The sequence below is a fragment of the Bombina bombina genome, chromosome 3 (assembly GCF_027579735.1).
Source record: "Bombina bombina isolate aBomBom1 chromosome 3, aBomBom1.pri, whole genome shotgun sequence".
Classification (NCBI taxonomy): domain Eukaryota; kingdom Metazoa; phylum Chordata; class Amphibia; order Anura; family Bombinatoridae; genus Bombina; species Bombina bombina.
Window position 1 is genome coordinate 796,985,055 of NC_069501.1, and position 25,318 is coordinate 797,010,372.

Consider the following 25,318-nt stretch of genomic DNA (forward strand, 5'->3'; position numbering starts at 1 on the left):
GTAAGAAAAGGGGTTTATCGCAGATGTTTGCATGCATCGGGTTTACCACTCGTATTACAAGTTGAAAGTAAACGTGATCATTTGAGTGCAATCACGATTTAGGCTAGAATGATTACTGCATCCTCAGAGCTCTAGTTAACTGTTTTGTGAAACATAAAAGTTGCTCAAAACACATAAAAAATACATTACAAAGTAAAGTTACACTCCTAATAACACCATATAAAAATATATTTAAACAAAAATTCCTCAAAAAGTTATAAGGGCTAAAATATATGAGGTCTCAGGTGTTAGAAAAAATAAGGCAGGCAAAGGGCTTCAACATTGAGATACATACACATACATGTCTAAAGATGTATATGTATGTATGTATATCTATATATATATGCTGTATATATACAGTATATGTTTATATGAGTGTGCAGATGTACATATCTATACCTATATATAATCATGCATGTATATATATATATATATATATATATATGTATATATATATATGTCAAAGTTACAGATCCGCACTCGCTGGACTTTCAAAAAAACAATAGTTTATTGTGTACAGTGACGTTTCGGGAGCCAGCCGTCCCCTTCATCAGATGAAACAAAGTGAGCAAAATACAGTGTTTAAATAGCCTTTAACCCCACCCCCAGGAAGTGACACAATTGCAGTATCCATGGAAACAAACAGTAAAAGTAAGTAAAACATTCCTCAATGGAAGTGTTGTACATATACTGTATATGTATATATAGAGTGAGAATATGGTGATATTCAGGGAATCAATAGATTAAATCGATCTATATATAATATCAATATTTAACAGAAGATGAAGTGTTAATCCCAATGTGCACATACGTTAGTCAATCATGTAACTTGTCAAAAAATATATATAAATATGGTCTCCAGCTTATATAACTCATATAGTAAATATCACAGATCATCACATGTATGTTAAATGACTCCTCTGATGCTGTTAAAAAGTATTATGTGAAAAACGCACAGCTCATACCTGTAGTGGCAAAAGAATCGTATCATGCAAGGAGCATACTTCCGTGTCATAGATACGCCCCCAATTCAGCGTGTCATGCATAGGGGAGTGTAACAGGGTAGTTTGAATAGCCAGTACGTTGCATGTATGGTAACACACCCCTTGTGACGATCTATGTAGCAAATCAGACTGCTAGAAAAACGTGGCTACAAAATAAATAAACAAATTATGTTGCGTTAAATCTCCAAATAAGAAGGCAGTAAGGTATAAGAATGTGTGCTAGCTACTATAGTAATGAACGACTCTCTAGCTAGGGCGTAAAGCATCACTAGAGAAGAGGAGGAATGACAATTAAAAATGGCAATAAATAATAAATAAAACGCTAACAACAAATAAATAAATTATGGACAGTAGTGGTATTAGACATAATCTATACTATGTGCTGGATAGTAGTATAGCTCAAAACTTTTATGTCATAACTATATGGATAAAACCTAATGTGAATATGTCTTAACTATGTATGTCAAAACTGGACTAAAAAATGAAACTGTATGCTGGATATTGGTAGAGAATTGTATATGTAATTAATATTCCTATTGTACTTTCAGAATGTATGTTAGAGGAAACAGTGCCAATCTAAGTTGGCATAAAGTCCATTAGGTTGAATGGTGTTCAGATGATAAATCCATCTTGCTTTAAGTCTTAATAACAATTTCCTTCAATCCCCACCTCTCCTGAGTGGGGGAATGTAATTAATCAGTCTGAATCTCAAATCAGAAGGGGGATCAATCATATTCCCCTACTCAGGAGAGTAGGGGATCGAAAGAAATTGTTTTTAAGATGTGAAGCAAGATGAACACCTGAAGTGCGGAATAAAAAATCTCCATAATGCAACCTCATTGATGTCTATGGAGAAAAAAAAAAGTTACATTTAAACACCCTAACATAAACCCCAAGTCTAAACAGCCCTTTATCCGCCGCCCCCGACATCGCCGACACCAATAAAAGTTACTAACCTCTAATCTGCCACTCCCAGACATCGCCGACACCTAAATAAAGTTATTAACCCCTAATATGCTGCTCCCAAAATCGTCAACACTAATAAAAGTTATTAACCCCTATTCCACGCTCCCCGACATTGCCGACACTATAATAAAGTTATTAACCCCTATTCCGCCACTCCCCGATATCGCCGACGCTATAATAAAGTTATTAACCCCTATTCCACCGCTCCCTGACATCGCCGACACTAAAAAAAGCTATTAACCCCTAATCTGCAGCTCCCCAACATTGCCGCCACTATAATAAAGTTATTAACCCCTAAACCTCTGGCCTCCCACATCGCCGCCACTAAATAAACCTATTAACCCCTAAACCACCGGCCCCCCACAACGCAAAACACTAAATTAAACTATTAACCCCTAAACCTAACACCCCCTAACTTTAAATTAAAATTACAGTATAATTTAAATAAATAAAAACTTACCTGTTAAATAAAAATAAACCTAACATTAAGATTAAATTAACCTAATAAAATAAAAAATACTACCAATTAAAAAATCTGTATATATAGCCTTACAGCCTCACTGTCAACCCCTTTTTTATCCACCTAACACAGCAATTGTTCTGTTGTGTTTTTTAACTTTTGTTTTTAATAAATATTTGTATTTTACTGGAAATACGCCTTTGAGTGGATATCTTTACCTACCTACTGCCCTGCTGATACATAAGAGTCTCTCTACCTTTTTGGGACTTTGTGTTACCTATTGGAGCCATTTGATTACAGCATTAAGAAATCTGATCTGGGGTGAGCAGCACATAAGTGTGCTCATGGAGTATGTGAGTAACCATCTGTACCACTGAAAATATTGTTTGTTATATTTTTAACAGTCTGCACATGTAGTGCTTTTTTTCTGTGTCTCCTTTTCCATCTCCAGCATTACAGTACTACCTGAGAGGTGAGCTGCCACACCTATTTGAATCTGCCGCCTGCTACTACCAGCACATTGGTGTGCTTGTGAAGTGTGTGAGTACCCATTTGGCTCTACTACTGTTATTACTGATTTTTATATCTGTTGATCCTACACATGAGGCGCCCCTCTATTTTCTTCTATTCCTCACAATTAAAAAATCTAAATGACAAATTTAAAAAAAACTAACACTAAGAAAAAAAATTAAAAAATATCTAAAATTACAAAAAGTAAAAAAACACTAAAATACGAAAAATAAAAAACACTAAGCTTACAAAAAATAATAAACGAAATTATCAAAAATAAAAACAATAATAAAACCCACCACACAACCCCCCAAAATAAAAAACCTAACTCTAAAAAAAAAACTAAGCTACCCATTGCCCCTAAAGGGGCATTTGTATTGGCATTGCCCTTAAAAGGGCATTCAGCTCTTTTTCACTGCCCTTAAAAGGGCATTCCGCTCTTTTCCAAAAGCCCAAATCTAAAAAAAAAAACACCCAAAAAAATGAATTAAAAAAAACTAACACTAACCCCAGAATATCTACTCACGGTTCCTGAAGTCCGGACATCCATCTTCATCCAGGCGGTTGACTTCTTCATCCATCTCGAGGGCGTCTTCTATCTTCATCGCGGAGTGGAGCCATCCTGGAAGCCGATTCCATCCTGCGCGGAGCGTCCTCTTCATACGGTCACTGCCGTACACTGAAGTTGAATGCAAGGTAGTCGTTTCAAAATGGCGTACCTTGCATTCCTATTGGCTGATTTGATTCTCCAAATATAAATCAGCCAATAGGATGAGAGCTTCTGAAATCCTATTGGCTGTTCAAAACAGCTAATAGGATGAGAGCTACTGAAATCCTATTGGCTCATCCTATTGGCTGTTTAACTGCTTAGTGCCAGTAACAGAGTTTCTGCAGTTATTGTTGGTGACCTGTTGATCTTCACTGTTCTCATGCTCCACACACACACTTCAGAGACCCTTTTCAGGTCATATTTTTAACATATTGCGGCCAATTTACTAAAGTTCGGATGGACATGATACTATGTAGCGTATCATGTCCGCCGCACATCAATAAATGCCTACGCTGTCAGCATTTATCATTGCACAAACAGTTCTGGTGAACTGCTTGTGCAATGCTGCCCCCTGCAGATTCGCGGCCAATCGGCCACTAGCAGGGGGTGTCAATCAGCCCGATCATATAGGATCTGGTGGATTGAAGACCGCAGCCTCAGAGGCAGGGGACAAGTTATGGAGCAGCGGTCTTTAGACCGCTACTTCATAACTGCTGTTTCCGGAAAGCCTAAAGGCACGCGCGGCAACAGGGGCATCATAATTCGGCCCCATTGAGCTCTCATCCTCCACACACACTAACACCCCAGAGACATTTTTCAGGTCATATTTTTAACTTATTGAGGACACATTTAATAATTTAGCTGCTTCCAAAAGGACTTCAACAATAAGTATTTAAGTGTCCATTTTCCTTGAATAGATTTTCGTTTAACTGCTGGTTAAAATACCTTACTGTTCAATTCAGTACTAAACAACTGACAACACTTTACATGCCTAGTGTATAATTATCAGCAATAGATCTATCAATCATCTTTCCTTTGGTAATAAAATCTATCTATCATCTCCTAGGAGGCAATACTTATGATAGGGGTGGAGTTGGTTCCCTGGTAGCCCTATAGAGTGGGTCAGCTGTGCGAGCAGGTTGTCTGGTAATGTATCCATGAAAAGGGCAAGCAAGAGGATATGGCAGTAGCCTGCACAGGCCAGTTCTACACACAAGATGAGGGTAATCTGGAATATCCGCTGGGAACCTGTATATTGAACTATGTAGCACAGATATTCATCATTTCTGACACACAGACTTACATATAAATGTATTTAAATATTTTGCAGCTAAAATTTACAAAAATCTTGCCTTTCTACAGTGGGACTATACAATAAATAGTAATAAAAAATTTCCATTGAGTAAAGATTATATGCATCTATAACAATTGACCGTTCAATTTATTTAAATTAGATTTTACTTCAAAATAAAACTATATTAGTGCCTTGTTTAATTAGTAAACTAGGACATGCTGAATGGTATACGGAGCCAACTTCAGTGAAAAGGAAGCTATGGTCAACTAAACAGAAACCAACTTTAAAAATATAAACAGTTTTTATATTCAACTAATATACAAGGTAATCATTGGTACTAAACCCTCAAAATTATTCTTATATGGAAATGTTTACATTCTAGTGTCACTCACACACCAGGGGACTTTACTTGCACTTGTCTAAGGCAACAGGTACCGCCAACAGCGGTTCGGATCTCTGGTATGCCAAATATGAATAGGAGAATGAGTGCAGTGTTGCCATCCATCCAGTTCCACTTCTCTGAGCTCAAAAGGCTGTTACTGCATTCTCGCAGAGTCGCAGACAGCTCCTTCTTTCCCGCTCAGCAGGAAATGTTTCAGGGCATTGTCATGGTAACCTATCGCGAAGCTCTGATTTAAAACTGTCAGGACACAATGAAGGAGAAGATCTCTGTGGGGAGGGGGTGTAGAGGCATGTGGGGGGGGGGGGGTAGAGGTTCACGGGGGCAAGAAATTCTGAAAAAAGTTTTATTTTTTTTATTGTGCTGAAGCTGGGGCCCCCTTGATGGGGGACCTCCCTGGCCCGGTCGCAGTCACTGACTTTGCACCCCGGTAGTTCCGCCCCTGGTTAAATAATGCTACACTTGTAATCTGGCCCTATATGTTTTTACACATTTAGAGAATCATGCACATTTCAGTGTAAAAAACAGGTTTTTATGTGAATTAAACAGAATGATGTTCAGAGTTAAACCCCACAAAGAGCTGATCATGCAATAATAAAATTATTTTTATCTGAACTGAATTCAGGCACAATATCTACCATTTTAACAGCTTCTCCACCATCTGTTACTAAATCCTAGCCTGGCAACAGTAAATAGCTTCAGAATCTGACCATGTGGAAGTTTATTTATTTTATTCCCTGGCGGCCAAAAAAGCCTAAATATATTGTTTGCCAATATTCTGCAAACTTCACTAGCAATCAAAGGGTTACATTTTATGTAATAGCATTTGCCAGGATAACGGAGCAGTTGCTTTAAATAATGCATTTTTATCGTACATTAATAACTTGATATGTGTATTAGTACAGTATATGGAGTCAGTTAAGTTTTGGAAATATTTCAGTTTTGACAAAATAGGAGGACTGAATGCATATTTTTGCAATGTATATACTATATAATAGTGTGCTTATGTGTAAAGCAAATAAAACCAAGTTGTGTTTTTAGTTATTTATATTAAAAGGGACATTTTTTGTGGAAAATGAATTTCATAAAACTTCTTATAGGAGTGTGGTTAAAAAAAAACCCAAAGAACTTTGAAAAGAATTGGTTAATTACTTTAATCTAGATTACAAATTTTGCGCTATAGAGAGTGCGAAACGAACGCAACAAAAGTTACGTTATTTCACCCTCCATAGCGCTGCCATTACAAGTTTTTAGCAAGCCGCTTTGTGCGTGCGATATGGTGGCAATGAGCTCCATACCGCACAAAATCCAAGAGCTGAGAATACGTGCCCGTGCACGCTTTCAACCATAGATATCAATAGGGAGAGAGTGTAAGAAAAAAAAACTATCACCTGAAGCGCGGAATTGCGATCGCCGTAACGCAACCCCAACATCACGACACCTAAACAAAGTCATTAACCCCTAATCAGCCGCTCCCGATATCGCCACCACCACTAATAAAAGTTATTAACCCCTATTCCGCCACTCCCCGACACCGCCGCCACTATAATAAAGTTATTAATCCCTATTCCCCGCACCCCAACATCGCTGACACTAAAATAAAGCTATTAACGCCTATTCAGCCGCTCCCCGACATCGCTGCCACTAAATAAAATTATTAACCCTTAAACCTCTGGCCTCCCACATCACAGCCACTAAATAAACCTATTAACCCCTAAACTGCCAGTCCCCCACATCGCGGAAAAGCTAAATTAAACTATTAACCCCTAAACCTAACAACCCCCTAACTTTAAATTAAAATTACAATACCCTATCTTAAAATAAGTAAAAACTTACCTGTGAAATAAACAATTAACATAACTATTATACTAAAATTAAATGAACTACCAATTAAATAAACTAAATTACACATTAAAAAAAAACTAACAATTCTAAAAAAAAATTAATTCTAAAATTACAAAAAATAAAAAATACTAAATTACAAAAAATAACAAACACTAAATTACAAAAAATAACAAACACTAAATTACGAAAAATAACAAATGAAATTATCCAAAATAAAAACAATTACACCTAATTTAATAGCCCTATAAAAAAGCCCCCCCCAAAATAAAAAAAACCTAGCCTACAATAAACTACCAATAGCCCTTAAAAGGGCATTTTGTAGGGCATTGCCCTAAAGAAATCAGCTTTTTTACCTGTAAAAAAATACAAAGACCCCCCAACAGTAAAACCCACCACCCAACCAACCCCCCAAAATAAAAAACCTAACTCTAACAAAAACCTAAGCTACCCATTGCCCTCAAAAGGGCATTTGTACAGGCCTTTCCCCCTCAAAGGGCATTTAGCTCTTTTGCATTGCCCTTAAAAGGGCATTTAGCTTTCTTTTAAAAGCTCAAACCCAAATCTAAAAAAAAGCCCACCCAAAAGAAGTTAAAAAAAACCTAACACTAACCCCTGACAATACGCTTACAGTTTCTGAAGACCGGACATCCAGGCGGCGAGGTCTTCATCCATCCAGGCGACATCTTCTATCTTAATCCCGGCGGCGCCAAGCGGGTCCATCCGGCGCCGAGGGTCCTCATCATACGGTCACCACCGTAGACTGAATCTTCAATGCAAGGGAGCCTTTTTCAAAATGGCGTCCCTTGCATTCCTATTTCATGAATTTCAAAAATCAAATCAGCCAATAGGATGAGAGCTACTAAAATCATATTGGCTGTTCAAAACAGCCAATAGGATAAAAGTTACTGAAATTCTATTGGCTGATTTGAATAGCCAATAGAATTTCATTAGCTCTCATCCTATTGGCTAAGGACCTGGATGCTAATTGATCCCTAATAGTGTGTAGTGATGTTAATTGGTGACGAGTGCGCAATTAACCAGTTGTGTGCCATAGCCATAGAAATATCTGTGTACGTCTCTCTAAGGGATTTAAACTGAAGCATTATAGTGAGTAGGTGCGTTAGTTGGGCTATTGATTTAGCTTTTTTTTTTTAGTTTAAAAGTTCTTATTATTAATGTTTAACTTCAACTGATTGTTCAGGTAGTGTATGTAACTGATTAAGCAGGTGGTGTATGTAACTGTTTGTGCAGGTAGTGTATGTAACTGATTAAGCAGGTAGTGTATGTAACTGATTAAGCAGGTGGTGTATGTAACTGTTTGTGCAGGTAGTGTATGTAACTGTTTGTGCAGGTAGTGTATGTAACTGATTGAGCAGGTAGTGTATGTAACTGATTGAGCGGGTAGTGTATGTAACTGATTGAGCAGGTAGTGTATGTAACTGATTGAGCAGGTAGTGTATGTAACTGTTTGTGCAGGTAGTGTATGTAACTGATTGAGCAGGTAGTGTATGTAACTGTTTGTGCAGGTAGTGTATGTAACTGATTGAGTGGGTAGTGTATGTTGCTGATTGAGTGGGTACTGTATGTAACTGATTAAGCAGGTAGTGTATGTAACTGATTAAGCAGGTAGTGTATGTAACTGATTGTGCGCGTGGTGTATGTAACTAATTAAGCAGGTAGTATATGTAACTGATTGTGCAGGTAGTGTATGTAACTGATTGAGCAGGTAGTGTATGTAACTGATCAAGCAGGTAGTGTATGTAACTGATTGTGCGCGTGGTGTATGTAACTAATTAAGCAGTTAGTATATGTAACTGATTGAGCGGGTAGTGTATGTAACTGATTGAGCGGGTAGTGTATGTAACTGATTGAGCGGGTAGTGTATGTAACTGATTGAGCAGGTAGTGTATGTAACTGATTGAGCGGGTAGTGTATGTAACTGATTGAGAAGGTAGTGTATGTAACTGATTGAGCGGGTAGTGTATGTAACTGAGTGAGCAGGTAGTGTATGTAACTGATTGAGCGGGTAGTGTATGTAACTGATTGAGCAGGTAGTGTATGTAACTGATTGAGCGGGTAGTGTATGTAACTGATTGAGCAGGTAGTGTATGTAACTGATTGAGCGGGTAGTGTATGTAACTGATTGAGCAGGTAGTGTATGTAACTGATTGAGCGGGTAGTGTATGTAACTGATTGAGCAGGTAGTGTATGTAACTGATTGAGCGGGTAGTGTATGTAACTGATTGAGCAGGTAGTGTATGTAACTGATTGAGCAGGTAGTGTATGTAACTGATTGAGCAGGTAGTGTATGTAACTGATTGAGCGGGTAGTGTATGTAACTGATTGAGCAGGTAGTGTATGTAACTGATTGAGCGGGTAGTGTATGTAACTGATTGAGCGGGTAGTGTATGTTGCTGATTGAGCGGGTACTGTATGTAACTGATTGAGCAGTTAGTGTATGTAACTGATTGAGCTGTTAGTATATGTAACTGATTGAGCAGGTAGTGTATGTAACTGATTAAGCAGGTAGTGTATGTAACTGATTGAGCGGGTAGTGTATGTAACTGATTGAGCGGGTAGTGTATGTAACTGATTAAGCAGGTAGTGTATGTAACTGTTTGTGCAGGTAGTGTATGTAACTGATTGTTCAGGTAGTGTATGTAACTGATTAAGCGGGTAGTGTATGTAACTGTTTGTGCAGGTAGTGTATGTAACTGATTGAGCAGGTAGTGTATGTAACATATTGAGCAGGTAGTGTATGTAACTGATTGAGCAGGTAGTGTATGTAACTGATTGAGCAGGTAGTGTATGTAACTGATTGAGCAGGTAGTGTATGTAACTGATTGAGCGGGTAGTGTATGTTGCTGATTGAGCGGGTACTGTATGTAACCGATTGAGAAGGTACTGTATGTAACTGATTGAGCTGTTAGTGTATGTAACTGATTGAGCGGGTAGTGTATGTAACTGATTGAGCGGGTAGTGTATGTAACTGATTGAGTAGGTAGTGTATGTAACTGATTGAGTAGGTAGTGTATGTAACTGTCACAGTACTGTTCCTTTAAGATCTGAACTCTGGTTTTGGCCTCATTTTCGTTTTCTATTTCCTTTATAAGCAATGAAGCCTATAGCTTCATTGCTTGGTATTAGCTGGTTGACTCCTGTCAATACTCAGCCTCACTTATCCCTTTTGCTAGTCTTGTGACTTATTACAGTCTGCCTACTAACTTTATTTCAGCTCAGCCTGTGTTACCTGAGAGTCTCCTTATTTTGTGCCAAGTTAAGCCTGCTGTAGCGCTGCACCGCATGTTCCTGGCAAACCTCCAGCAACGTACCCGACGGAACTTCCTCTGACGTCACGGGCGGCCACTCCAACACTCTCTCAGCCTCCACGCTGACGCCAAGATCGTTCAGCCTGCTCTCACCGGACTTTGCAACCTAACTTACTGAGAGTTCTCTCAGACTTCTTCCACTGCTTGTTACCGGAAGGTTCTGTATCTCCACTCTTTCCTATCCACTGAGTTGGTGAGCTTGAATACCTTTGCATCATTATTTTCTACTTGTTACTTTCTACGCAAATACCTTTTAGAGTTTGCCTAATATATATATATATATATGTTTCTGCCATACTCATTTAGTTCTTTCCATGAGAAGAGGGAAACTAAGGATAACATCAAGCATATGTTATTCCTTTCCTCAACTCAATATATAAAACTTCTTGTAACCATTACTATTGTATTTCAGTTAAACACTAGTAATGATTTAAAGATACATACACCATATTTTGGAAGACTATTTTTCTCAGGCATTTCATCAGCTAAATGTATTTGTTTAAATTATAAATTCAGTTTAATTATTTGGGTTGTTACAGAAATACCAAGCCCACAGAAAAGCACCATAAAGATGGATCCTATGGAACTCTCCAATTATGTTGCAACATTAGACCAAAAGGTAGATCAGTTAAATGTTGGTCTCAGGGAGTTGCAGGTGGAGAATCAGACACTTAGGAAAATTATACAAGATAGTATAAAACCCACACACTCACAAACAGAGGTAATTAATGAACCACCTGTTAGTCCTCCAGAAAATTTTTCTGGGGATCGCAAGCAGTTCAGGCAGTTCCTGAACTCATGTATATTATTTATCACTTTAAAACCTAAAACTTTCACTACAGATAAGATAAAGGTATTAACTGTCATCTCCTACCTCAGAGGAGAGCCAAGGGCATGGGCGGATACCCTTTTTGAACGCAATGATCCTATTCTTGACTCCATTGATGAATTTTTTAAGGCCCTTTCCTACCTGTATGAGGATCCACACAAACAGCTAACAGCTGATAACAAATTAAGGTCTCTCAGACAGCAAAAAAGGGCAGTTGAGGATTATATTTCGGAATTTAAAATTTGGCAGCAAGATTCAGACTGGAACCAGATTACCCTGAGAAATCAATTCAGAATTGGTCTTTCAGAGTCAATTAAAGATGAATTCGCCGGAATAGATCTGCCAGAAGATCTAGAGCAATTAATGCAGCTTTCAATTAAAATTGATCACAGACTCAGGGAAAGAAAGTTAGAAAAATCTACCCATGACACACATACAAAACTGACAGATACTAGAGTAACATTACACACACAACAATCTGCTGATGAACCTATGGATATCGGTGTAATCAGAGGACCCCTGACCCCAGAGGAGAAATTAAGAAGAAGGACAAACCATCTATGTCTCTATTGTGGTTCTAAAGATCATGAGGTCACAGCTTGCCCATCCCTCAAGAAGCAGAAAAAGGGTAAGCCAGTGATACTCAGTTCAGCAAATACGTCTCCTAATACAGAAATAACTAACTGTTTACTCCCTATCTCGTTGCAGTGGGATCACCATCTCCTCCACTCTAAAGCTGTCATAGACTCCGGAGCGTTCTCCTGTTACATTGATATTGATTATGTAAAATCAAATAAAATTCCCCTTATTGCAAAAAACAAACCTGTAATGGTTCGTCTTATTGATGGTAAACAGTTAGAAACTGGGCCAATAACACATCAAACGGTACCAATCCTGGTGTCCACTCATACATCACACAGGGAATACATTACATTTGATGTGCTACAGTCCCCTATTTTTCATATTGTGTTAGGGTTACAATGGCTACAAACACATCAACCCACAATTAATTGGACAACCAGTTCTTTTAATTTTGATTCAGAATATTGTAGGACAACATGCAACCCACAAATACCACTACTAGCTCTTACAGAATCAGTACTTCCCATAGAGTATCACGATCTAAAACAAGTTTTCAGTAAAACAGAGGCAGAAAATCTGCCTCCCCATCGTCCTTATGACTGTCCAATAGACCTTATACCAGGATCTGATATACCATACGGACATATATTTCCCCTTTCAGAACCAGAACTTCAGAATCTGAAAACTTATATAAATGAGAACTTATGAAAAGGGTTCATAAGACCCTCAACCTCTCCGGCAGGAGCAGGTATATTTTTCGTTCGAAACAAAGATCAAACTTTACGCCCGATAGTAGACTATAGGGAATTAAATAAAAGAACACTCAAAGACAGATACCCATTACCTCTGATCCCTGAACTTATAGAGAGGCTTAAGGGCGCAAAGATCTTTACAAAACTCGATTTAAGAGGGGCATATAATCTCATCCGAATAAGACCAGGTGATGAGTGGCTAACCGCATTTAGAACAAGGTATGGACTGTATGAATATACAGTCATGCCTTTTGGGCTGTGTAATGCCCCAGCCACTTTTCAGAGATTTATAAATGATATATTCAGGGATCTATTAGACACATCCATGGTGATATATTTAGATGACATCTTAATATATTCATCCAATTATCAGGACCACATTAAACATGTCCGAGCAGTCTTACATAGATTAAAAGCAAACAGTCTTTATGCCAAGCTTGAAAAATGTATTTTTCATACACAAAATATTACTTTTTTAGGATATAATATAACACCAAATGGCATATCAATGGAACCCAACAAAATTCAGGTTATCCTTGATTGGCCCAGACCAAGGAATAAACGTGATATTCAAAAATTCCTAGGGTTTTCAAACTTTTACCGTAAATTCATAAAAAACTTTGCTGGTATAACTAAACCCTTAACAAATCTCACCAAGGCTGATAAGCCATTTCAATGGACACCAGAAACTGAACAGGTTTTTCAGTTCTTAAAAATCAGTTTTACTACAGCACCAATTCTTAAATACCCAGATCCAAATCTCCAATATATATTGGAGGTTGATGCATCTCACTAAGCAATTGGTGCTATCCTATCCCAACGTTCTTCACCAAAAGAATGCATGCATCCAATAGCTTTCTACTCACGCGTCCTAACCACCTCTGAACTTAATTATCATGTTGGTGAGAAGGAGCTACTAGCTATGAAAGCAGCATTGGAACATTGGAGGCATCTCCTGGAGGGAACAACAATTCCAATCCAGATCTATACTGATCATAGAAATCTACAATACTTAAAAATCCACAAAACCCTCACCTCCAGGCAAGTTAGATGGAGTCTGTTCTTCTCCAGATTTTCCTATATCATCTCGTACAGACCCGCATCCAAAAATTCAAAAGCAGATATTCTATCTAGACTTCCTGAGAAACCCTCCAACTTGAAACATCATGGCACTGTTATTCCGGAAAATTGTATACAGAACTCCCTAGGAATTCTTCACGAAGGGAATAAAAATCTCCAAAAGGAACAAGTCCTAGATAAGACCTTTCCTAAGGAAAAGCTAGAAAAACGTAACGATGGTCTATATTATTACTCAAACAGACTATATGTACCCCCATCTCGAAGAATTTCCTTACTAAAAAGTTTACATGACGATAAACTCTCTGGTCACCCAGGAATCCATAAAACCATCGAGTTAACTAAAATATCGTACTGGTGGCCAAGGATGCAAAAGGACATAAGAACCTACATACAGAGTTGTGGAACTTGCACCACCTGCAAAATAGAGAAACAAAAACCAATTGGATATTTACTCTCTTTACCAGCTCCAGAAAAACCATGGACTCACATAGCTACTGATTTTATTGTGGAACTACCAATATCAGATAATAACAAAACGATTATGGTAGTAGTAGACTTATTCTCCAAGATGTCACATTTCATTCCTTACCATAAATTGCCAACATCTTTGGAAACTGCCAAACTACTGATCCAACATGTTGTAAAATTGCATGGGTTACCTCTTTCCATAAATACGGATAGGGGGACGCAATTTACATCTCGACTTTGGAAGGACTTATGTAATGCTCTACAAATCGAAAGAAGGTTGAGTACTGCTTACCACCCCCAGACTAATGGGCAATGTGAGAGAACCAATCAATGGTTAGAAGAATACCTTAGGTGTTATGTCACACAACATCAGAATGATTGGTCCTCCCTACTTCCATTAGCAGAGTTTGCACACAACAACTCCTATCACACCTCTATTCAAACTACACCTTTCTTTGCAAACTATGGGTTTCACCCCACTTTCCATCTCAACACTCAAATAGATAGTGCTTGTCCGGTTGTAAGTGACACAACCAACACCATTGCAGAAACATTCTCCATTCTTACTGATAACATTAAGTCAGCTCAGACCAGACAACAAAATTATTATAATCTTCGGAGACGGCCATCACCTAACTATGCACCTGGTGACTTGGTATGGTTATCAACAAAACATTTACGATTGTCAACCCCAACTAGGAAGTTGAATAACGGACCCTTTCCCATCATTAAGGTGGTTAATAGGAATGCTGTCACTCTTGATTTACCCTCTCAATAACATAATTTATGCTTACCTGATAAATTCCTTTCTTCTGTTGTGTGATCAGTCCACGGGTCATCATTACTTCTGGGATATTACTCCTCCCCAACAGGAAGTGCAAGAGGATTCACCCAGCAGAGCTGCATATAGCTCCTCCCCTCTGCGTCACTCCCAGTCATTCGACCAAGGACCAACGAGAAAGGAAAAGCCAAGGGTGAAGTGGTGACTGGAGTATAAATTAAAAAATATTTACCTGCCTTAAAAACAGGGCGGGCCGTGGACTGATCACACTACAGAAGAAAGGAATTTATCAGGTAAGCATAAATTATGTTTTCTTCTGTTAAGTGTGATCAGTCCACGGGTCATCATTACTTCTGGGATACCAATACCAAAGCAAAAGTACACGGATGACGGGAGGGATAGGCAGGCTCTTTATACAGAAGGAACCACTGCCTGAAGAACCTTTCTCCCAAAAATAGCCTCCGATGAAGCAAAAGTGTCAAATTTGTAAAATTTGGAAAAAGTATGAAGCGAAGACCAAGTTGCAGCCTTGCAAATCTGTTCAACAGAGGCCTCATTCTTGAAGGCCCAAGTGGAAGCCACAGCTCTAGTAGAATGAGCTGTAATTCTTTCAGGAGGCTGCTGTCCAGCAGTCTCATAAGCTAAACGAATTATGCTACGAAGCCAAAAAGAAAGAGAGGTAGCGGAAGCTTTTTGACCTCTCCTCTGCCCAGAGTAAATGACAAACAGAGAAGACGTTTGTCGAAATTCCTTAGTTGCCTGTAAGTAAAATTTTAGAGCACGGACTACATCCAGGTTGTGCAGTAGACGTTCCTTCTTTGAAGAAGGATTTGGGCATAAAGAAGGAACAACAATCTCTTGATTGATATTCCTGTTAGTAACTACCTTAGGTAAGAACCCAGGTTTAGTACGCAGGACTACCTTATCCGAATGAAAGATCAAATAAGGAGAATCACAATGTAAGGCTGATAATTCAGAGACTCTTCGAGCCGAGGAAATAGCCATTAAAAATAGAACTTTCCAAGATAACAACTTTATATCAATGGAATGAAGGGGTTCAAACGGAACGCCCTGTAAAACATTAAGAACAAGGTTTAAACTCCATGGTGGAGCAACAGTTTTAAACACAGGCTTAATCCTGGCCAAAGCCTGACAAAAAGCCTGGACGTCAGGAACTTCTGACAAACGTTTGTGTAACAGAATGGACAGAGCTGAGATCTGTCCCTTTAATGAACTAGCAGATAAACCCTTTTCTAAACCTTCTTGTAGAAAAGACAATATCCTAGGAATCCTAACCTTACTCCAAGAGTAACCTTTGGATTCACACCAATATAGGTATTTACGCCATATCTTATGGTAAATCTTTCTGGTAACAGGTTTCCTAGCCTGTATTAAGGTATCAATAACTGACTCAGAAAACCCACGTCTTGATAAAATCAAGCGTTCAATTTCCAAGCAGTCAGCTTCAGAGAAGTTAGATTTTGATGTTTGAAGGGACCCTGTATCAGAAGGTCCTGTTTCAGAGGTAGAGACCAAGGTGGACAGGATGACATGTCCACCAGGTCTGCATACCAAGTCCTGCGTGGCCACGCAGGTGCTATTAGAATCACTGATGCTCTCTCTTGTTTGATTCTGGCAATCAATCGAGGAAGCAACGGGAAGGGTGGAAACACGTAAGCCATCCTGAAGTCCCAAGGTGCTGTCAGAGCATCTATCAGGACTGCTCCTGGATCCCTGGATCTGGACCCGTAACGAGGAAGCTTGGCGTTCTGTCGAGACGCCATGAGATCTATCTCTGGTTTGCCCCAACGTCGAAGTATTTGGGCAAAGACCTCCGGATGAAGTTCCCACTCCCCCGGATGAAAAGTCTGACGACTTAAGAAATCCGCCTCCCAGTTCTCCACTCCCGGGATGTGGATTGCTGACAGGTGGCAAGAGTGAGACTCTGCCCAGCGAATTATCTTTGATACTTCCATCATAGCTAGGGAGATTCTTGTCCCTCCCTGATGGTTGATGTAAGCTACAGTCGTGATGTTGTCCGACTGAAACCTGATGAACCCCCGAGTTGTCAACTGGGGCCAAGCCAGGAGGGCATTGAGAACTGCTCTCAATTCCAGAATGTTTATTGGCAGGAGACTCTCCTCCTGACTCCATTGTCCCTGAGCCTTCAGAGAATTCCAGACGGCACCCCAACCTAGAAGGCTGGCGTCTGTTGTTACAATTGTCCAGTCTGGTCTGCTGAATGGCATCCCCCTGGACAGATGTGGCCGAGAAAGCCACCATAGAAGAGAATTTCTGGTCTCTTGATCCAGATTCAGAGAAGGGGATAAGTCTGAGTAATCCCCATTCCACTGACTTAGCATGCACAGTTGCAGTGGTCTGAGGTGTAAGCGTGCAAAGGGTACTATGTCCATTGCCGCTACCATTAAGCCGATTACCTCCATGCATTGAGCCACTGACGGGTGTTGAATGGAATGAAGGGTGCGGCAAGCACTTTGAAGTCTTGTTAGCCTGTCCTCTGTCAGGTAAATCTTCATTTCTACAGAATCTATAAGAGTCCCCAGGAAGGGAACTCTTGTGAGTGGAACGAGTGAACTTTTCTTTTCGTTCACCTTCCATCCATGTGACCTTAGAAATGCCAGCACTAACTCTGTATGAGACTTGGCAGTTTGAAAGCTTGAAGCTTGTATCAGAATGTCGTCTAGGTATGGAGCTACCGAGCTTCCCCGCGGTCTTAGTACCGCCAGAAGAGCACCCAGAACCTTTGTGAAGATTCTTGGAGCTGTAGCCAATCCGAATGGAAGAGCCACAAACTGGTAATGCCTGTCTAGGAAGGCAAACCTTAGGTACCGATAATGATCTTTGTGAATCGGTATGTGAAGGTAAGCATCTTTTAAATCTACAGTGGTCATGTACTGACCCTCTTGGATCATAGGTAAAATTGTCCGAATAGTCTCCATCTTGAACGATGGAACTCTTAGGAATTTGTTTAGGATCTTTAAGTCCAGGATTGGTCTGAAAGTTCCCTCTTTTTTGGGAACCACAAACAGATTTGAGTAAAACCCCTGTCCCTGTTCCGATCGTGGAACTGGATGGATTACTCCCATTAACAAGAGCTCTTGTACGCAGCGTAGAAACGCCTCTTTCTTTGTCTGGATTGTTGACAATCTTGACAGGTGAAATCTCTCTCTTGGAGGAGAGTATTTGAAGTCCAGAAGGTATCCCTGAGATATTATCTCTAGCGCCCAGGGATCCTGAACATCTCTTGCCCAAGCCTGGGCGAAGAGAGAAGGTCTGCCCCCCACTAGATCCGATCCCGGATCGGGGGCCCTCAATTCATGCTGTTTTAGGGGCAGCAGCAGGTTTCCTAGTCTGCTTGCCCTTGTTCCAGGACTGGTTAGGTTTCCAGCCTTGTCTGTAGCGAGCAACAGCTCCTTCCTGTTTTGGTGCAGAGGAAGTTGATGCTGCTCCTGCTTTGAAATTACGAAAGGAACGAAAATTAGACTGTCTAGTCTTGGCTTTGGCTTTGTCCTGAGGCAGGGCATGGCCTTTACCTCCTGTAATGTCAGCGATAATCTCTTTCAACCCGGGCCCGAATAAGGTCTGCCCTTTGAAAGGTATATTAAGCAATTTAGACTTAGAAGTAACATCAGCTGACCAGGATTTTAGCCACAGTGCCCTGCGTGCCTGAATGGCGAATCCTGAATTCTTCGCCGTAAGTTTAGTAAGATGTACTACGGCCTCCGAAATGAATGAATTAGCTAGTTTAAGGACTCTAAGCCTGTCCGTAATGTCGTCCAGAGTAGCTGAACCAATGTTCTCTTCCAGAGACTCAATCCAGAATGCCGCTGCAGCCGTGATCGGCGCAATGCATGCAAGGGGTTGCAATATAAAACCTTGTTGAACAAACATTTTCTTAAGGTAACCCTCTAATTTTTTATCCATTGGATCTGAAAAAGCACAGCTATCCTCCACCGGGATAGTGGTACGCTTAGCTAAGGTAGAAACTGCTCCCTCCACCTTAGGGACCGTTTGCCATAAGTCCCTTGTGGTGGCATCTATTGGAAACATTTTTCTAAATATCGGAGGGGGTGAGAACGGCACACCGGGTCTATCCCACTCCTTAGTAACAATTTCAGTAAGTCTCTTAGGTATAGGAAAAACCTCAGTACTCGTCGGTACCGCAAAATATTTATCCAACCTACACATTTTCTCTGGTATTGCAACTGTGTTACAATCATTCAGAGCCGCTAACACCTCCCCTAGTAATACACGGAGGTTTTCCAGTTTAAATTTAAAATTTGAAATATCTGAATCCAGTCTGTTTGGATCAGAACCGTCACCCACAGAATGAAGTTCTCCGTCCTCATGTTCTGCCACCTGTGACGCAGTGTCTGACATGGCCCTAATATTATCAGCGCACTCTGTTCTCACCCCAGAGTGATCACGCTTACCTCTTAGTTCTGGTAATTTAGCCAAAACCTCAGTCATAACAGTAGCCATATCCTGTAATGTGATTTGTAATGGCCGCCCAGATGTACTCGGCGCTACAATATCACGCACCTCCCTCTGAGCGGGAGATGTAGGTACTGACACGTGAGGCGAGTTAGTCGGCATAACTCTCCCCTCGTTGTTTGGTGAAATTTGTTCGATTTGTACAGATTGACTTTTATTTAAAGTAGCATCAATACAGTTAGTACATAAATTTCTATTGGGCTCCACTTTGGCATTGCAACAAATGACACAGGTATCATCCTCTGAATCAGACATGTTTAACACACTAGCAAATAAACTTGTAACTTGGAAATACAATTCAATTAGAATAATATTAAAACGTACTGTGCCTTTAAGAAGCACAGAAGATCTATGACAATTGCAAATTAATAAATTGAAACAGTTATAGCCTCAATCCTTGTAAATAACACAACTTTAGCAAAGGTTTAATCCCATTAGCAAAGATAACAATTCTGAAAGCAGGAAACAAATTACAGAATAAACGTTTTTTATCTCAGTCAAACTATAATTCTCACAGCTCTGCTGAGAGAAATTACCTCCCTCAAAATAAGTTTTGAAGACCCCTGAGCTCTGTAGAGATGAACCGGATCATGCAGGGAATACAATGAGTTGCTGACTGAAATATTTGATGCGTAGTAAAAGCGCCAAAAAACGTCCCCTCCCCCTCACACACAGCAGTGAGGGAGAACAGAAACTGTCAGAAAACAGATTAAGCAACTGCCAAGTGGAAAAATTGTGCCCAAACATTTATTCACTCAGTACCTCAGTAAATGAAAACGATTTTACATTCCAGCAAAAACGTTAAACATAATCTCTAGTTATTAAACAGCTTTATGTATTTCTTACAGTGTAATTCTAGTGAAGTACCATTCCCCAGAATACTGAAGTGTAAAGTATACATACATGACATTATATCGGTATGGCAGGATTTTCTCATCAATTCCATTGTCAGAAAATAAAAACTGCTACATACCTCTATGCAGATTCATCTGCCCGCTGTCCCCTGATCTGAAGTTTACCTCTCCTCAGATGGCCGAGAAACAGCAATATGATCTTAACTACTCCGGCTAAAATCATAACAAAAACTCTGGTAGATTCTTCTTCAAACTCTGCCAGAGAGATAATAACACACTCCGGTGCTATTTTAAAATAACAAACTTTTGATTGAAGATATAAAACTAAGTATAATCACCATAGTCCTCTCACACATCCTATCTAGTCGTTGGGTGCAAGAGAATGACTGGGAGTGACGTAGAGGGGAGGAGCTATATGCAGCTCTGCTGGGTGAATCCTCTTGCACTTCCTGTTGGGGAGGAGTAATATCCCAGAAGTAATGATGACCCGTGGACTGATCACACTTAACAGAAGAAATAAGATACATCCAACTTTTCACGTGAGCTTATTGAAGCCCTACGTTGCCCTGAGAGGCTCTGTGACAGATTCCGCTCTTCAACCACCACTCGTGTATGTAACTGATTGAGCAGGTAGTGTATGTAACTGATTGAGCGGGTAGTGTATGTAACTGATTGAGCAGGTAGTGTATGTAACTGATTGAGCAGGTAGTGTATGTAACTGATTGAGCAGGTAGTGTACGTAACTGATTGAGCGGGTAGTGTATGTTGCTGATTGAGCGGGTACTGTATGTAACTTATTGAGCAGGTAGTGTATTTTGCTGATTGAGCAGGTAGTGTATGTAACTGATTGAGCAGGTAGTGTATGTAACTGATTGAGCGGGTAGTGTATGTAACTGATTGAGGAGGTAGTGTATGTAACTGATTGAGCTGTTAGTGTATGTAACTGATTGAGCTGTTAGTGTATGTAACTGATTGAGCTGTTAGTGTGTGTAACTGATTGAGCTGTTAGTGTATGTAACTTCCTCAAGAGGTAGTAGCAACAAACACTGTGGGGGACTTTAAAAATGCATGGGACAAACATAGGGCTATCCTACGAACTAGATAAGTTTATACTGTTAGGTAAGGTCGGGCAGACTTGCTGGGCCTATGGCTCTTATCTGCCGTCAATATCTATGTTTCTATGTTTCTATGTAACTGATTGAGCTGTTAGTGTATGTAACTGTTTGTGCAGGTAGTGTATGTAACTGATTGAGCAGGTAGTGTATGTAACTGTTTGAGCAGGTAGTGTATGTAACTGATTGAGCGGGTAGTGTATGTAACTGATTGAGCAGGTAGTGTATGTAACTGATTGAGCAGGTAGTGTATGTAACTGTTTGTGCAGGTAGTGTATGTAACTGATTGAGCAGGTAGTGTATGTAACTGATTGAGCAGGTAGTGTATGTAACTGATTGAGCGGGTAGTGTATGTAACTGATTGAGCAGGTAGTGTATGTAACTGATTGAGCAGGTAGTGTATGTAACTGATTGATCAGGTAGTGTATGTAACTGATTGAGCAGGTAGTGTATGTAACTGATTGAGCGGGTAGTGTATGTAACTGATTGAGCAGGTAGTGTATGTAGCTGATAGAGCAGGTAGTGTATGTAACTGATTGAGCGGGTAGTGTATGTAGCTGATTGAGCAGGTAGTGTATGTAACTGATTGAGCAGGAAGTGTATGTTACTGATTGAGCGGGTAGTGTATGTTGCTGATTGAGCGGGTACTGTATGTAACTGATTGAGTAGGTAGTGTGTGTAACTGATTGATCGGGTAATGTATGTAACTGATTGAGCAGGAAGTGTATATTGCTGATTGAGTGGGTAGTGTATGTTGCTGATTGAGCGGGTAGTGTATGTAACTGATTGAGCAGGAAGTGTATATTGCTGATTGAGTGGGTACTGTATGTAACTGATTGAGCGGGTAGTGTATGTTGCTGATTGAGCGGGTAGTGTATGTTGCTGATTGAGCGGGTAATGTATGTAACTGATTGAGCAGGAAGTGTATATTGCTGATTGAGTGGGTAGTGTATGTTGCTGATTGAGCGGGTAGTGTATGTTGCTGATTGAGCGGGTAATGAATGTAACTGATTGAGCAGGAAGTGTATATTGCTGATTGAGTGGGTAGTGTATGTTGCTGATTGAGCGGGTAGTGTATGTTGCTGATTGAGCTGGTAGATAGTGCATGCAGCTGATTGAATTGGTAGTGTATGTTTTTTTGTGCTATTGTACCCTAATCTCTTTCAATATGAAAGGTATTTAACCCATGTTAAATTCAAAAACTTTTTGGGGTACCCTGTATTAATATATAAAGTGTTGTCTTAGGTTTATTAAGTCCTTTTAACTATGGAATTTGAAATATGAAAATGGCCCCATAAATGTGTGGTTCGGCATTGAGAATTTGAATTGTGATCAGTAAAACCAGACTGGCACACGTTAAAGGGACATAAATCCCAAATAATTTATTTTATGATTCAGATAGAGCATGCAATTTATAACAACTATCCAATGTACTTCTTTTATCTAATTAGCTTCATTCTTTTGGTGACATTTACTGAAGGATTAGCATTTCACTACTGGAAGCCACCTGAACACATCAGATCAGCCAATAAAAAGAGCTATCTCCAATTATTACATTGCTGCTCATAAGCCTACCTAGGTATGCTTTTCAACACAGGATACCTAGAGAAAAAGCAAATTAGATAGAAGTAAAATGGAAAGTTTTTTAAAATTGCATGTTCTATCTACAGTAAATTATGAAAGCAATTTGTGGGGTTTATGTCCCTTTAAGAATAGGACCATTTTTCATTGAAATGATCTTGAAAACAGTTCTGATAATCAATGAACATAGCTAATTGTGAGTGCGTCAACATAGTGCTTATCTGTAGCCGTTATCACGCTAACAATTAGAAAACAATAGATTGTGATTAACAACATAGTGCTTATCTGTAGCCGTTATCACGCTAACAATTAGAAAACAATAGATTGTGATTAACAACATAGTGCTTATCTGTAGCCGTTATCACGCTGACAATTAGAAAACAATAGATTGTGATTAACAACATAGTGCTTATCTGTAGCCGTTATCACGCTGACAATTAGAAAACAATAGATTGTGATTAACAACATAGTGCTTATCTGTAGCCGTTATCACGCTGACAATTAGAAAACAATAGATTGTGATTAACAACATAGTGCTTATCTGTAGCCGTTATCACGCTGACAATTAGAAAACAATAGATTGTGATTAACAACATAATGCTTATCTGCAGCCGTTATCACGCTGACAATTAGAAAACAATAGATTGTGATTAACAACATAGTGCTTATCTGCAGCCGTTATCACGCTGACAATTAGAAAACAATAGATTGTGATTAACAACATAGTCAAATACAGTATATTTAGAAAAAAATTCAAAACATAAAATGTAGTAAAAGGACATTTAGCAACCCTGATATTTGTCAATTACCAAAATAAGTTTCAACATTTTATTTATTATGCGGAAATACATTATTTGTTTCAAACACAGTACCAGCATTTTTTCTTCTTTTTATGAAATATTGTGCTTGCATAAAAAGTACAGCTTTCATAACATCCAAAGGAACACAGATGTATTTGCATTTTTAAGATCAACAACAGGGGAACACAGATGTTAGAAATAAGGTTTAAAGAAGTGATTTTTCTTGCAGGTGTATTCATCTGTCCTTGTCATATGCGCCTCTAGATATACTTTTCTATAATAAATACATAGGAAAAACTTGCTGAGTGTACTAAGACAGCAAAAAAGTTTAGTGTAGGTGCACGGTTCCTAAGAAGTAGAGAGATGAAAAGAGATAAGACTGTTCAAAGGAGATATGCTTAAACACAGACAATGGAGCTGCGGCTGGGAAACCAACTGAGATCAATATGGTTTTCAAAGGAATTCATCAAATATAGATATCAAAATACAGTAAAAAATTTTTTTAAATTCCACTGAATTTTTAAGGTTTTCTTTACTGTATAGACATGATAAGTGTGATATGATAAATCAGCCACACAACTATATTCACAAAGACTGTAAAACATAAAAGATTATACAGTTTAACACCTTGATTACTTAATGATTATGGCCGTGATCCGATAAAAATTGTCGCCCGCAAAAGCCGGTGACGCCAAATTTTGCGCTGGTTTGGTATCCTATATACGGCGTAACCTAGAAGTTACGCTCGTATATTTCTACCTTCAGCCGTAGTTTTTTGGCCCATAGACAGGTATACCAAACCTGTGCAGTTTGGTATCCAATATACAGCATAAGGACTTACGTGGCGAAAATGGAGAAATCTTACTCCATTTTCACTTTGCCACAAATTGCAGGCGTAGTAAGCCTTATGCTGAGTATTGGAGCCCCGTAACTCCCTAAACTGGCTGCAAAATAAAACCTAACACCTAACGCATGCGCAATGTCTATCTACCTGTCAACCGCGATCCCCCGCCGCATCCCTAATAAAGTGTTTAACCCCTAAACCGCCGCTCCCGGACCCCGCCGCCACTTACATTAAATGTCTAACCCCTAATGTGATCCCCCTACACTGCCGCCCCTACATTAAAATTATTAACCCCTAATGTAATCCCGCTGCACCGCCGCCACCTATACTAAATATATTACCCCCTAATATGATCCCCCTACACCGCCGCCACCTATAATAAATGTATTACCCCCTAAAATGTCCCTACCCTAAACTAAATTACAAATAGCCCTGAAAAGGGCCTTTTGCAGGGCATTGTCCCATAGTAACCAGCTCTATTACCAGCCCTTAAAAGGGCCTTTTTGCGGGGCATTGTCCCAAAGTAATCAGCTCTTTTACCTGTAATCTAATCCCCCTACACCGCCGCCACCTATATTAAATATATTAACCCCTAATCTAATCCCCCTACACCACCGCCACCTATATTAAATGTATTAACCCCTAATCTAATCCCCCTACGCCGCCGCAACCTATATTAAATATATTAACCCCTAATCTGACCCCCCTACACCGTTGCCACCT